Genomic DNA, 12,744 nt, shown 5'->3' with positions numbered 1-12,744 from the left:
TTAACTGTTGTGTAGCTCTAAACAAGCTGCTTAACACAAACAGTGCCCTGAAATCACCCTTCCAAAGATGGGGCTGTATCTTAACCATCCACAAGTAAACAGTCTGAAAAGCAGTATCAGATGAAAAAGTAACCAAAAGAAAAATGTCAGAAATCTGTTTTCTTCTGATGGCAAAGCTCCTACATTCCTCATGCAGCACCCCTGCACCACACATTTAATATTATCAACTCTGAGGTTACTGCACCTTGGGGAATAGGAAAAAAGTCTTTGTATTTTTAGAGAGCTCTCTTCTTTTAGCATGTTCTTAGGTTCATAGGTTCATAGGTTTATACTAGGCTATCTGCCCTAAGGCATTTATAAGCCTAGCCCAAATTATTGTGGCTTACGCCACCCCTTATATGAAAAAATACTGTGCCCATTAGTTTGTTGTGCCTCTGTCCAGCAGTGTCCCAGAGATGATTCCCGGGGTAAACCTACGATCTCCCATCCACAGGTCTAGATTTCTCTTGAACAGAGTCAGCGAGGTGCTCTGCCTCACATGGACCGGGATTTTATTCCACAGCATAGGGAGTCTCTGAGTGATAAATCTATCCCTCCAGCACGTCCTATTTATATCCGTGCTAAGGTTTAAGTCGCTTGCTCTAGTGGTTTTGGTGGATTTGGATATTTTGAGGTGGAGCATGTCCATTAATTCCGGGTTGGACATGGCCTTGTATGTCAGGCACATGTCACCTCTGAGCAGACGGTATGCGACTGAATAGAGCTGGAGTTTCTTCAATCTGGCAGCATATGACAGATTTTGGAGTCCCTTTATCCTTTTGGTGAGGAACTTTTGGGGTCTCTCCAATTGCTGCAGATGTCGGGTGAGATACATCCCGAATGGGGCATTGTACTCGATCATTGGTCTGATAAGTGAAGAGTACAGGGAACAATGACCTCACTAGATCTGGATGTGAATCCCTTCATGATCAGGTGGGCAATGTAGAAGGTCTTTCTAACCACTTTAGCAATGTGAGTGTCAAAAGAAAGGCCACTGTCAACCTGGGTCCCCAGGTCCCTGATAACCTCTTCTGTGCTTAGTGGATTGCCACCTATATGGTAGCTTGGGGTTACCTTGTTTTTCCCGAAGGGTATGACTATACATTTTTGGCGTTTAACTTCAGGCCATGGCTCTGGCACCAGCTATCTGTTTCCGTGAGTCCCTTCTGAAGGATATCCGTGTCCGATGCACTTTCCACTATGGCCCAGTTTGCAGTCATCTGCAAACTTTGTCAGCCAAAGTCCTCCCATGTTGGCCTGTACTTCTGAGAAGTAGATGCCAAACAATAGGGGCCAAGGACCGAGCCCTGTGGGACACCACTTGTGACCGGCTTGGAGTCTGACACAGCGCCAGCAACTCTAACCCTGTGGGTTCTGTCCTTAAGCCAGTTTGCAACCCATCTTGTGACATATGGGTTTACATTTAAGCTGGTAAGTTTTTCTACAATACCCGAGTGGGGTATTGTGTCGAAAGCCTTTGCAAGGTCAAGGTAGGCTGTATGGACTGCCTTTCCCTCATCAATGGCCTTGGTGACTATTTCGAAGAAGTCGACCAAGTTCAAAAGGCATGATCTTCCCTTGACAAAGCCAAACTGGGTCGGGTCCAATGTCTGCAAGTCCCCTATATCTTTGTTTATGAGCTCCATTATGATCCTCTCCATAGCTTCTGCCATTTATTTTCAACCAAATAGCCCACCGCTGAAAATGGGCACTTGTTATAGTGACTTTACTCAGTAAACAAATAAATGCATGCTACTTTCTAAGTTATTACTCTCCAGACATGCTTTATACATGTGAGAATGACTTGGTATGGGTAATCACATAAAATTATTCTATATTTGTATGTTGTATTGATTCTATATGTTAAATGCATATAGAGTTTAATATAGTACACATTTACAAAATATGTATTGTTATAACTCTGTACAAAATGCAGGCTACCTTTTGTGGAGTAGGTCTGCATATAAACTGTCCAAACCCAGTGGAGTAGCTGGCTTTGCTTGGGACCAACGGCTAAAAACAAAAGAAAAAACCTCTTTGTTTGAAGTAATCCACTTTTGTATTCCTGTAGGTATTTTCCAGGCAGATAGCTAACCAGAGTAGAACTGACAGATTCTCAAAATCAAGCAATGAAAATATGAAGCAACCCATCTTTGAGCTTTAAGTTCGCCAGTTTATTCAAAGTAATGAGACTTTTCTTCTATTAGAACTAGTCAGATACAGTGTTTCAGTGTTTCTTCCTGAAAAAAAAAACATTACAATTCTAGTAGTTTAAAGGTAAGGCTATGGTTCCTGATTGGCTTATAGTTGGACCTGCTGGTTGGAGGGGAGGTCAAGTTCCTAATTAGAATAAGAGTCATGGATTGTCAAATATTCAGGACAGCTGACTGGAGTGGAGATCAATCCCTAACTAGTATATGAGTAATAGACTGGTTAGGCTGTTTGTTATTCACCTGCATTTCCTTGTTAAGGAAAACGATTCATTCACAGTATTATAAAAAAAAAATTACAGTTTAAAAAATATTTTTAACAGAATATTTTAGCCATTGAAAAGCCATTTATTTTTGCAGGTTCATGGGAACAACATGTGTATTGAAGTCAACATTTATTTATTTATTTTATTTTATTTTACATTTGTTAACCAGGTAGTGTCCGGCTGGGCAAGTAGCCCGTTTTCAGCAGAGACCCGGGGAGAAAAGCTCCATAACAATAGTACAAAAAAGATTACAAAAATTTTACAGATTTACAAAGAATATGCAAATAGTTTAACAGTTGCCTACAGTCACAATTTACAAAAAGAGAATGTAGACAGAAAGCATTACATTTCCTAAGCCTTACTACAGACAGTAAATATGAAACCCATTAGCTACGTAACTAAAATAAACCATTGTGGTATTTTTATTTGGTAGAAGTAAGACAAGGAGAATATAACAAAAAATAGCAGTTGATTGATGGCTTGAGAATCTAGCCTGGAGTATTACAGGAGCATAGCCATTGTTGAGTAAGGGACTCCTTTAGGAGTTGTGTGAAGCTGTGACTATCTGTGTTTTTAGGATGTTCTGGGGTATGAGGTTCCACTGTTTGGCTACTCTGAAGGAAAAGGGAGAGTCATAAAAAGTAGTTATGGGACTTTGTAACCTTGAGTATAAGTTTATCAGATGATCTAAGGGTCCTGGGGTTGGTATTTAGTTGCACCAGGATGGAGAGTGCAGGGCAGTTTTCATGTTTGTGTATAATGGAGTGGGCAGTGGTGAGCTGATTGAGTGATAACAGATTGGGAAATTCAAGCCAGTGCAGTTTTTGAAGAGCAAGGCAATGATGGGTCCTGTTGGATATATTAACAGCAAGTTTTGCTATTTTATTATAGCAGGAATCAAGTAGATGTAAATCAGACAGGCACAGGTTAGTGAAAATTTGGGAACAGTAGAGGAGAGTAAATAGGAGGTGAGATCTGTCTGTGGCTAGTCTGGCGTTTTGAGTGAGGTAAGGTTTGGCCCTACATAGTGCACAAAGTTTGATGTGAACTTTTTTAATGATATGTGTTTATCAAATATTAGGTTGTTGTCTATTGTGACACCAAGTAGTAGTTTGGTTAACTGGTTCTATTATAGTGCCATTAGTGGAATAGATGGAGAGAGGAGGTGGGTTTGCTTTGGACTTCCTGCTGGAGAAGATCATTAACTTTGTTTTGTTTGGGTTTAGGATGAGTTGAAGTTCAGTTAGGTAATTTTCAGTAAGTAGAAGTGATTTTTACAGTTTATTCTGGAGTTCTTGGGTTGTGGGAGCAGAGTAAATAAGAGTAGTGTCATCAGCATATTGAATGACAGAAGCAGATTTAGTGGCAGCGTTTAGGCTATTTGTGAATATAATAAAAAGGAGAGGGCCAAGGATGGAACCCTGAGGAACCCCAACAGAGACTGGGAGGAGTGTAGAGAGTCTATTATCCCATTTATTTGACTTTTGTCAATTAGTAAGATAGCTAAAGAACCAGTTGAGAGATGTAGAGTTGAGATTGAAGGAGGCTAGATTATTGAGTAATAGTTGTTGAGATACAGTATCAAAAGCTTTGGACATATCAAGGAATATAGTAGAAACAAGTTGTCCATTGTTTTTCAGGAGGTTGATGTAGTTAGTGAAACATATGAGGGCTGCAGATAAGAGGTTATTTGTAGTGAGGTGGTCTAGAAGCTGCTTATGGGTACACTTCTCTAAGATTTTGGCTGGGGGGGGGTGAGAGAATGGCACTGGGCTGATAATTAGAGAGATCTTTAGATGGGCCTCCCTTGTGGAGGGAGGTGATATGTGATATTTTCCAGAGTATGGGGACATATTGTTCTGCGATGGATCGACTGATTAATATAGATACGGGATAGGTGATGGAGCTGGTAGCAGTTTTTAAGAAGTCACTAGGGAGTTGGTCAGCTGCTAGACAGGTAGGTTTTAGTTTTGATAGGAGTTTTTTGATATACAAGGTTTGTATGGGTTTAAAAGAGAAGTAGATGGGTTTAGAGTTAGTGGAGGTAGGCACTGTAAGTGAATCAAGGGTGTCCACTTTTGCAGGGTGTCCAATGTCATCTGTATAATGAATCTGTTTGAAATTAAAGTGGAGTGAATAAAAACAGCTAATGGGAGTGCCCATTCATGAGGCCAAGGTTAACTAATTGAAATATCCATTCAGTATTAAAGTAAAAGCTTTCGTTCCTGAACCAAAGCCTCTTCAGATTACTGGAACTATGGCATTAGAATGGAAACCTATAACAATCAGAGAATCAAAAATACAATTTGTCATAAAAAATGTGGTGGGTGAGTGTTATCATATGTAGTCCAGCATTGTTTAGAATGGTTCAACTGATCTTTTTCACTGACCACCAAAGTGGATGGTTTAACTTGCGTGTAAAATATTGCAAAACATATTGGTGAGGATCTACTTGAAAAACCTAAAGTCAAAGCAGTGATTGTTTCTGTGCAGTTGCTTGAGTTAATCTCAAGGGTCTGGTTTTAACCCCACAGAAAAGGGGGTTTGGATACTATTGTACCTGCCTATGACAATAACCATAGAATACTGGAAGCGCTGCACGATATGGAACTGATAGGCAATGAGGAGGATTGTGGGTGCTATTCTTACCAGGGATAGTGCCCACAACCCTCCTGGACATGGGCAGTCATTACTAAATACAATCCTGGGTACTGACTAGAGTACCATTAGTATTACATTGGGATGAAACAGGTAGGCTTGAAATGACCTCCAGGTCAATGGCCTAGTAACCTCCTATGATCATATGATCCTAATAAACCACACAATTTTCTGCCAGGCACACACCCTAAGTTACCATCATTTTTTGGTATCTCAAAGCCATATGAGAACATCAAGGACCCTCTGTACAGGTCAGTAGCTGTCAGTTGTGGGGCCATCACCAAGCCCATGGCCATATATTTAGAGGTCACCATCAAGCCACTAGCAGCCTCCACTAAATCATTTGTGCTGGACACACTGGATTTCCTACAAAACATCGAGGAAATCGATGTCCAACAAAACATGGTCATGATAGATGTAGAAGCACTATATACTGTGTTACCTCACTGCTCTTGTATCAACGCAAGAGGAAGTGGTTTTAAAAAGAACAGGAACCTTGTCAGGAGAAAGACCACTAAATGTTACAAAATCTCCTGAACTACAATTACTATGGATTTAACAACTATTATAAACAAACAGACAACCAAAATAGCAATGGAGCATTTCTCCCCGGGCCTCCGCTGAAAACAGGCTCTGTGGAACCTAGTCGGACATTCCCGGTCAACAAATATTAAATAAAAATAAATTAAATAAATAAATAAAATAAAATAAATGGGAGTAGCGATGTCTCCAAGTCTAGCTCATGTAGCTCTAGACAAGTGGGAAACTGAGAAGGTCTATAACTTGCAGTTTTGGCCTAACATTGTCTGCTACCTGTGCTTTATTGGGGTCTATATAAGAACATCGAAGTCTTAAAACTTCGAATGTTCTAATTTCGCCCCTATTCAGCGAACACTTAAAATATCAAACATGCAGAACAGCGAATTTTTTCCCAGGGAAAAAATTTGCTGTTCCGAAACACATACACACAACACAAGCACACCAAAAAAACAGCAATCCACACACATACACTTAAAATCCTACATCTAACCCTACACTAAACTGTACATACATTATCTATCCACTTAATTTAACCCAAACCCTAACGCTAAGGTCCGTCACTATCACACACTCACCTCACCCACGCTCTAACCCTAACTCACCTACCCCACCCTAATCTTAATGTCTGTCACAATCGCACACTTGCCTGACCCGCACCATAACCATAACTCACCTAACCTGCACCCTAACCCTCACGTCCACACAATCGCACACTTACCTGAACCCAACCTGTAACTTTCCACCACAGTGCTGAAAACAGCAAAACGACAGAAACAACCAACCGAATTCTTTCCCTAGGAAAAAATTCAATGTTCTGCAGCTTCGCTATTTTCAGCGTTCGCTGAATAGGGGTCAATATTAGAACATTGTGTTCTAATATAGACCCGCTTTATTGATGGCATTTTTATCATATGGACAGGCAATGAAGGTCAGCTCCTGGAGTTTTTTGACTACATCAAGGATTCTACCAAATTCCTCAAGTTTACCATGCACTGTAGCAAAGAAAAAGATCTTACCATCAGTCAAAGAGAGATAGATGGAAAACTTACCAACAGCCTCTTCAGGAAGCTGACAAGGGTTAATATGCTTTTAGATGGCAACAGTATTCACCCCCAGATTACAAAACACAACATAATAAAGTCCCTAGTAATGAGCATAGCAAGAGTTTCAAAAAAGATGAATGACTTTATTAACAATCTTAACAACCCAGAAAGAGACTTTATAGCTCATGGTTCTGAAGCAAGAGAGCTGTGCTCCATACTTGATCCTGTTAGTATTAAGGGCCAGGGAGACCCAGTTGCTTTTAACCTAGTAACAGACACCACCTGGCCTTTGCCAGCCTTTAAAAAGATGACAAAAATGAAGCAAGAAAATGTAGCATGGCCATTGCCTTTGCTCTGACCACTTTATGTATCTGTAGGATTATGAAGGAAAACTGGGACATTATCAACAGTAACAACCAAACTGCCAGAATCTTAGAACCAGGACCTAGGTTTATTTTCAAAAAAAGTAGAACTATTTGGGACTATCTCAAGTCTAACATGGACACAATGTAATATGCAAAAAATGGGACTTTCAAATTTAAAACTCAAAAATGCTCCTTCTGTGAACATGTGAGTAGCACAAACTATTTCACTTATCCAAGAGAAGTACGACAGCAGGTGTAAAGCTGACTGTGAGACAGAAATGGCTATTTACAGAGCAGCTCAGTATCCAAAATGTGAAGTGTTGCATGCTGGGAAAACCACCAACAGACTAAAATTACATATGTCACACCATTTTTCTGGTAGTAGACATAGGATTTGTAGAAATGCTCCAGCAAATCATTCCATTGAGATGATGGATCACTCTAGGTTTAAATTTCATGTCCTTGACAACATTGTGGACTGGCCTCTGGATGGGAATAAGAATAGGCTCATAGAAAAAAGGCAGCTGGAATGCTAAGTCTTGTTGAATGCATACAGTGAATCAGGTCTCAACTTCAGGTGCTCAATCAAGAGCATCCTTCAGCTCAAAAAACGTAACCATGGGACCTTCTATTAATTCAGACAAAAAAGGGACTGGGTCTGGTGTCTGCCTTTGCATTTTTGATCTGATCCCAAATCCTACATTTAAGACAGGGAGGGTGGCCTAATGGTTAAGGTGTTTGCCTTACAAACACAAGGTGCAGGGTTTGAGTCTCACAAGGGATAATTGGCTAGGCTTACAATGGCTCGCAAGGGCAGTTAGCCTAGTACTAACCTATCAACCTAAGGATCCCTCACAGACAAGAAAATGGTGGCTTGGGTATCAGGTGTGGTAAGCAGGTAACTGGCACAAGGAAATGCGATATTGACCACCTCTGTATATTGGCTATTTGAAATGCAGTGAAGATAAAATGTGTACATTCTACTCTGGGTAGCTGTCTACCTGGAAAAGACCTTCAGCAATACAACAGTGGATTACATCAAACAAAGAGGCTTTTCCTTTTGTTTTAGCTTGTTATAATACTGTCAACAATTTATATTCTGTGTATCTATTTGTACTGTGAGTTATATTGTTCTTCGATGTCACTGGAGCTTTCTCCCTGGGACTCCACTTAAGTTGGCCCATCCCAGTTAACAAATGTTTACAAATAAATAAATAAATAAAATTTAAATTGCATCAGGTCATTGGCATAAAGAGGTAAAGCCCAGACTACAGTCAGATGACACAAGTTTGATTAGCAGCTTGGCTGTCTTTCAGAGCTAGTAAAGGGATGACTGTCATACCTGTTCTGGGGAAGAGGAAGAAGAGGGGCTGTCCAATGCTACAATGCCTCAAAGGAGCAGCAGTACATCAAGGGACAGCCCAGGGGCATGTGTCCGGCCACTAAGCCAGTTTGGCCGTAACTCTCATCTAGCTTACCAAGGGTATGCATTTGAATCAGGGAGATGCTAGATATTCATTCCCCTGCCCAGTGGAGGTGGTGGGTGTATCTAATGCACCATCATTGTCAAGATGCTGGCAAGGTCCCCAACAGCCTTCATGGCTGACTGGCTGCCTGGATGATGGCCATTCCTGGTACAGTGGAATGAATGGGCAGTGTCTGTTTAGGATAGGCTTGATGTTTGTTTTATTTATTTATTTTATATTTGTTGACCAGGGTTGTCCGACTGAGCTGAAGAGCCCTTTTTCAGTGGAAGCCCAGGGAGAAAAGCTCCAACATATTATACAGTTTTCATTATAAATTAGCATTAAACAGCAGTGCTACAGGATTATTACAAGGCATTAAGTAGCAATACAATGTTATACAGTGTCAATAATCAGGAGTATAGCATAACTATTTCAAGCTGTATAAAAAGAAATATGTCATTAAGATGAGTACAGTTTTTGGGGTAAGTGGTTACAAAAACCCAGTTTTATCATGATGTAGTTGCATGAAGGCAAGACAATTCCAATAGAAAGTTTCTCTGAGGCAATTTGCTTAATAAATTTTAGAAGATAGTAGAAAGAGTAGTCAAGGAAGATTAGAGATAGCTAGTGAGAAGAGTGCGTTAAGGGCAGAAAGTGGATTAAGGTATGAGAAGTAGGGGATGTTAAGGAGGAAGAGTGCATTGGCAGGACCAGTGACTTTTAAAGTGCTCTTTGTTGGCTGTCTTAAAGTGTTTAGGATGTGTAAGGGTCCTGATTTCTAGTGGGAGCCTATTCCAGGCAGCCGTGGGGTGATAGCTGTACATGTTGCGTCCAAATTTAGACTTGGGTTTGTAGATTTGTAGTAGGTCTTGGTTAGAGCTTCGGAGAGGTCTAGAGGGAAAATAATGGGAGATGAGAGAGGATAGTGCTGGGCAGTAGGAAGGCTGGTATGTGATAGAATGGATGATCTGGAGCTGAGACAGAAGAAGCTGGTGGGGTAATTCAAGCCAGTTTAGGTGTTTTAGAGACAGACAATGATGGGATTTGTAGGTTTGTTGGGCAGCAAATCTAGCTACCTTGTTGTAGGTAGATTCGAGTTTGGTCAGGAGTGCTGAATTAAGATTTGTGAGAATATGAGAATTGTATATTAGACTGGGTAGAAGGTAGGTAAGAGAGAGAATAATCTTGGCTTCAGAGATAAGGGATTTCTTGTTACGGTAAAGGAGCCCTAGTTTTGAATGAGTCTTTTCGATACAGTTATTAACATGCAAGTATAATTTAAGCTGATCGTCAATGGTTACGCCTAAGAGCTTAGTACTGGATTCTTCCTGAATGGGAGTGTTATGAAGGGACTGTATGGAGAAGGAGGATTTAATATTGTTGAACATTTTAGGAAGGAAGAGTAATAGCTTTGTTCTTTTTAGGGTTAAGGATGAGCTGGTTGTTGGAGAGCCATGTTTCAACTAAGTTAAAAGATGCCTCAGTAGCTGAGAAGAGCTTAGAAGGAGAGTTGGCTTTGGTGATAACTGTAGAGTCATCTGCATATTGCACTAAAGATGACTGAGGACAGGAGGTATAGAGCTGATTTTAGTAAAGATATTAAAAAGTAAAGGCCCTAGGATAGACCCTTGAGGTACACCCATTTTGACAGGGACAGGAGGGGAGAGTGCAGAGTGCCATCTCACTAATTGAGATCTATCAGTGAGGTAGCTGGAGAACCATGCAACAGTATCAGAGGAGAAGTTGAGGTTATGCAGTTTGTACAGCAGAAGTGCACTCGCACATGTTTCCTGTGCACATCGAGGGTGCAGCAGCACGCCCTCATAAATATTCATATGGCATTGCTGCACCATCTGTAATGAGGACGCTCGGTGCAAGGCTAAAACCATCCTTGCGCCGAGCCATGAATCCCGGGGCAAGAGTCCTTAAATATTTATCTTTCTTTTTCCAGAATACTCTTAAATTCAAACTCTAAATATTTCGCACAGGCAGATGTCATAGAGTCCCTTCCATCTACTAAAGGGTGCATAGGTGGATCCCTTATAGATTTATGAATTTTTGGAGTTCCAAAGAATACTGGGACTTGTGGTGAAGTTACATTTAAGTAATTATACAAGTCAATGTCTATCCTTCTTTCTAAGAAAATATAATTTATTTGCATGTATATTTTTTTGTATGCCCCATTTAATTCATTCAATGATACTTTTTGATATGTTTCTGTATCCAAAATTCTTTGTAACCTATTGTTGTAATGGTGTATGTTCATAATTACTGCCCCTCCCCCTTTGTCTGGTTTCATAATATGGACTTTTTCCCTCTCAGATATTTTAATATGTTTTGTTCCTGTTTGTTCAAGTTATTATTATTGTTTTCATTTCTCCTATACGTATGGAAATTTTTCAAATCTAATTCGCATATTTTCTCATAAGTCAAGAAAGGCTCAGAGGAGTGTTTTTAGAGCTAGAAAGGCTTGGGGAGTGTTTTTCGAGCTCCATTATTGGTAATGCATCTACAGATGATAGAAAGGCTTGGGGGGTGTTTTAAGAGCTAAAAGAACTACAATGGCAAGTAAGGCTACAAGCAGATAGCTGACCTGGTATAAATTAATGCAGTTCAATAGCCCCAGTCCTTAAATTAAAAACATTAAAAAAGGACAAAATAAAATAATAGACAATATTGGAATATTAAGTTTAGAAAAAAATTATAACTCTAACACTCTAATTATAACTATAACACTAAGGGACTCTGGCTAACGAAGTTCGCAGATGACTGCAAACTGGGAGCCATTATTGAATCCCCAAATGATGTGGATATTCTACAAAAGAGCTTTACAGAAACATATGCCTGGTGCCAGAGCCATGGGCTCAAGCTTAATGCCAAGAAATGTATAGTTATCCCCTTTGGAAAAAAACATGTACCCATGAATTACCACACAGGTGGCAGTACACTAAACATCAAAAGTGTGATGAGAGACTTAGGGACACAGGTGGACAGTGGTCTCACTTTCGATAACCACATTGCCACAACAGTCAGGAAATCCTTCTATGTGGCACACCTCATCACTAAGGGCTTTTCATCCAGAAAAAAGGAGGTCATTGTCCCACTGTACTCATCCCTCATTAGACCCATTATAGAGTATAATGCCTCATTTGGTATGTACCTCACAAAACATCTGCAACAGCTGGAAAGGCCACAGAAATACCTCACTAAAAGAATCACATGCCTAAAGCAGATGCCATATGCTGACCGTCTAAAAAACTCCAGCTATACTCTGCGGCATATCGTCTACTCGGAGGCGATCTCTGCTTAACATACAAGGCCATGTCAAACCTTGAGCTGTTGGGCATGCTCCACTTAAAGAAATCCCAGTTCCTCAGAGCCACACGCTCCAGGGATCTAAACCTTGTCATCACAATGAACAAAACATGCTGGAGGGATAGGTTCCTGACCCAGAGACTCCCCTACTCTGGTATAGACTGCCCATACATGTGAAGCAGAGTGCCTCATTGGCCCTCTTAAAAAGGAACTTTTATGATTGGATGGGAGATAGGAAATTCACCCCTGGGATCATCTCAGTCATCCTGCTAGACAAGAGTCCAGAGAAGTAAATATTGTGGGAAGAAATATCCAGGAAATTGTTATGGCTAGGCTTGTATAGGCCCTATGGCCGATAGCCTAGTACCAACCTATGAACCTATGAACCTAAGAAGAGAGTGTGAGATAGCATTGAAAGCTTTTGGGAGGTCCAAGAATAGGCAAGAAATAAGTTTATGGTCGTTCTTGGCTATAGAGACAGTGTTGAGGAAGGATAATAGAGCTGTAGCGGTGCTATGTTTGGGTCTGAAGCCATGTTGAGTGGGTGTAAGCAGATTTTCCAGTATTAGATACTGCATAACTTGTTTATGAATACATTTTTCTAGTACTTTAGAGAGATGGGAGAGGATAGCGATAGGTCTAAAGTTGGAGATATCAGAGGAGTTACCTCCTTTGTGTATAGGTAGAGTGTAGCATTGTTTCCAGATGGAAGGGACTTTAGATTCAGAGATAGAGCGATTAATTAGGATAGATACAGGGAGAGCAAGAGAGTCAGCTGCTAGTAGAAGAAAAGTGGAAGGAATATTGTCAGCTGATGCTGAGCATGGTTTTAATTTAGAGAG

The 12,744-nt window shown here is 40.4% G+C and overlaps 1 protein-coding gene across 1 annotated transcript in view; it reads left to right on the top strand.

Moving 5' to 3' along the window:
• Window positions 1-12,744, top strand: part of MMP11 (matrix metallopeptidase 11) — a 400,408-nt gene that overhangs the window by 335,604 nt on the left and 52,060 nt on the right. The window lies entirely within an intron of this gene.

Source organism: Protopterus annectens, chromosome 4.part0 (assembly GCF_019279795.1).
Source record: "Protopterus annectens isolate FY-2018-M chromosome 4.part0, PAN1.0, whole genome shotgun sequence".
Taxonomy (NCBI): Eukaryota; Metazoa; Chordata; order Ceratodontiformes; family Protopteridae; genus Protopterus; species Protopterus annectens.
The sequence above is the reverse complement of the archived record's forward strand: the minus strand, read 5'-3'. Positions and strand labels throughout refer to the sequence as shown.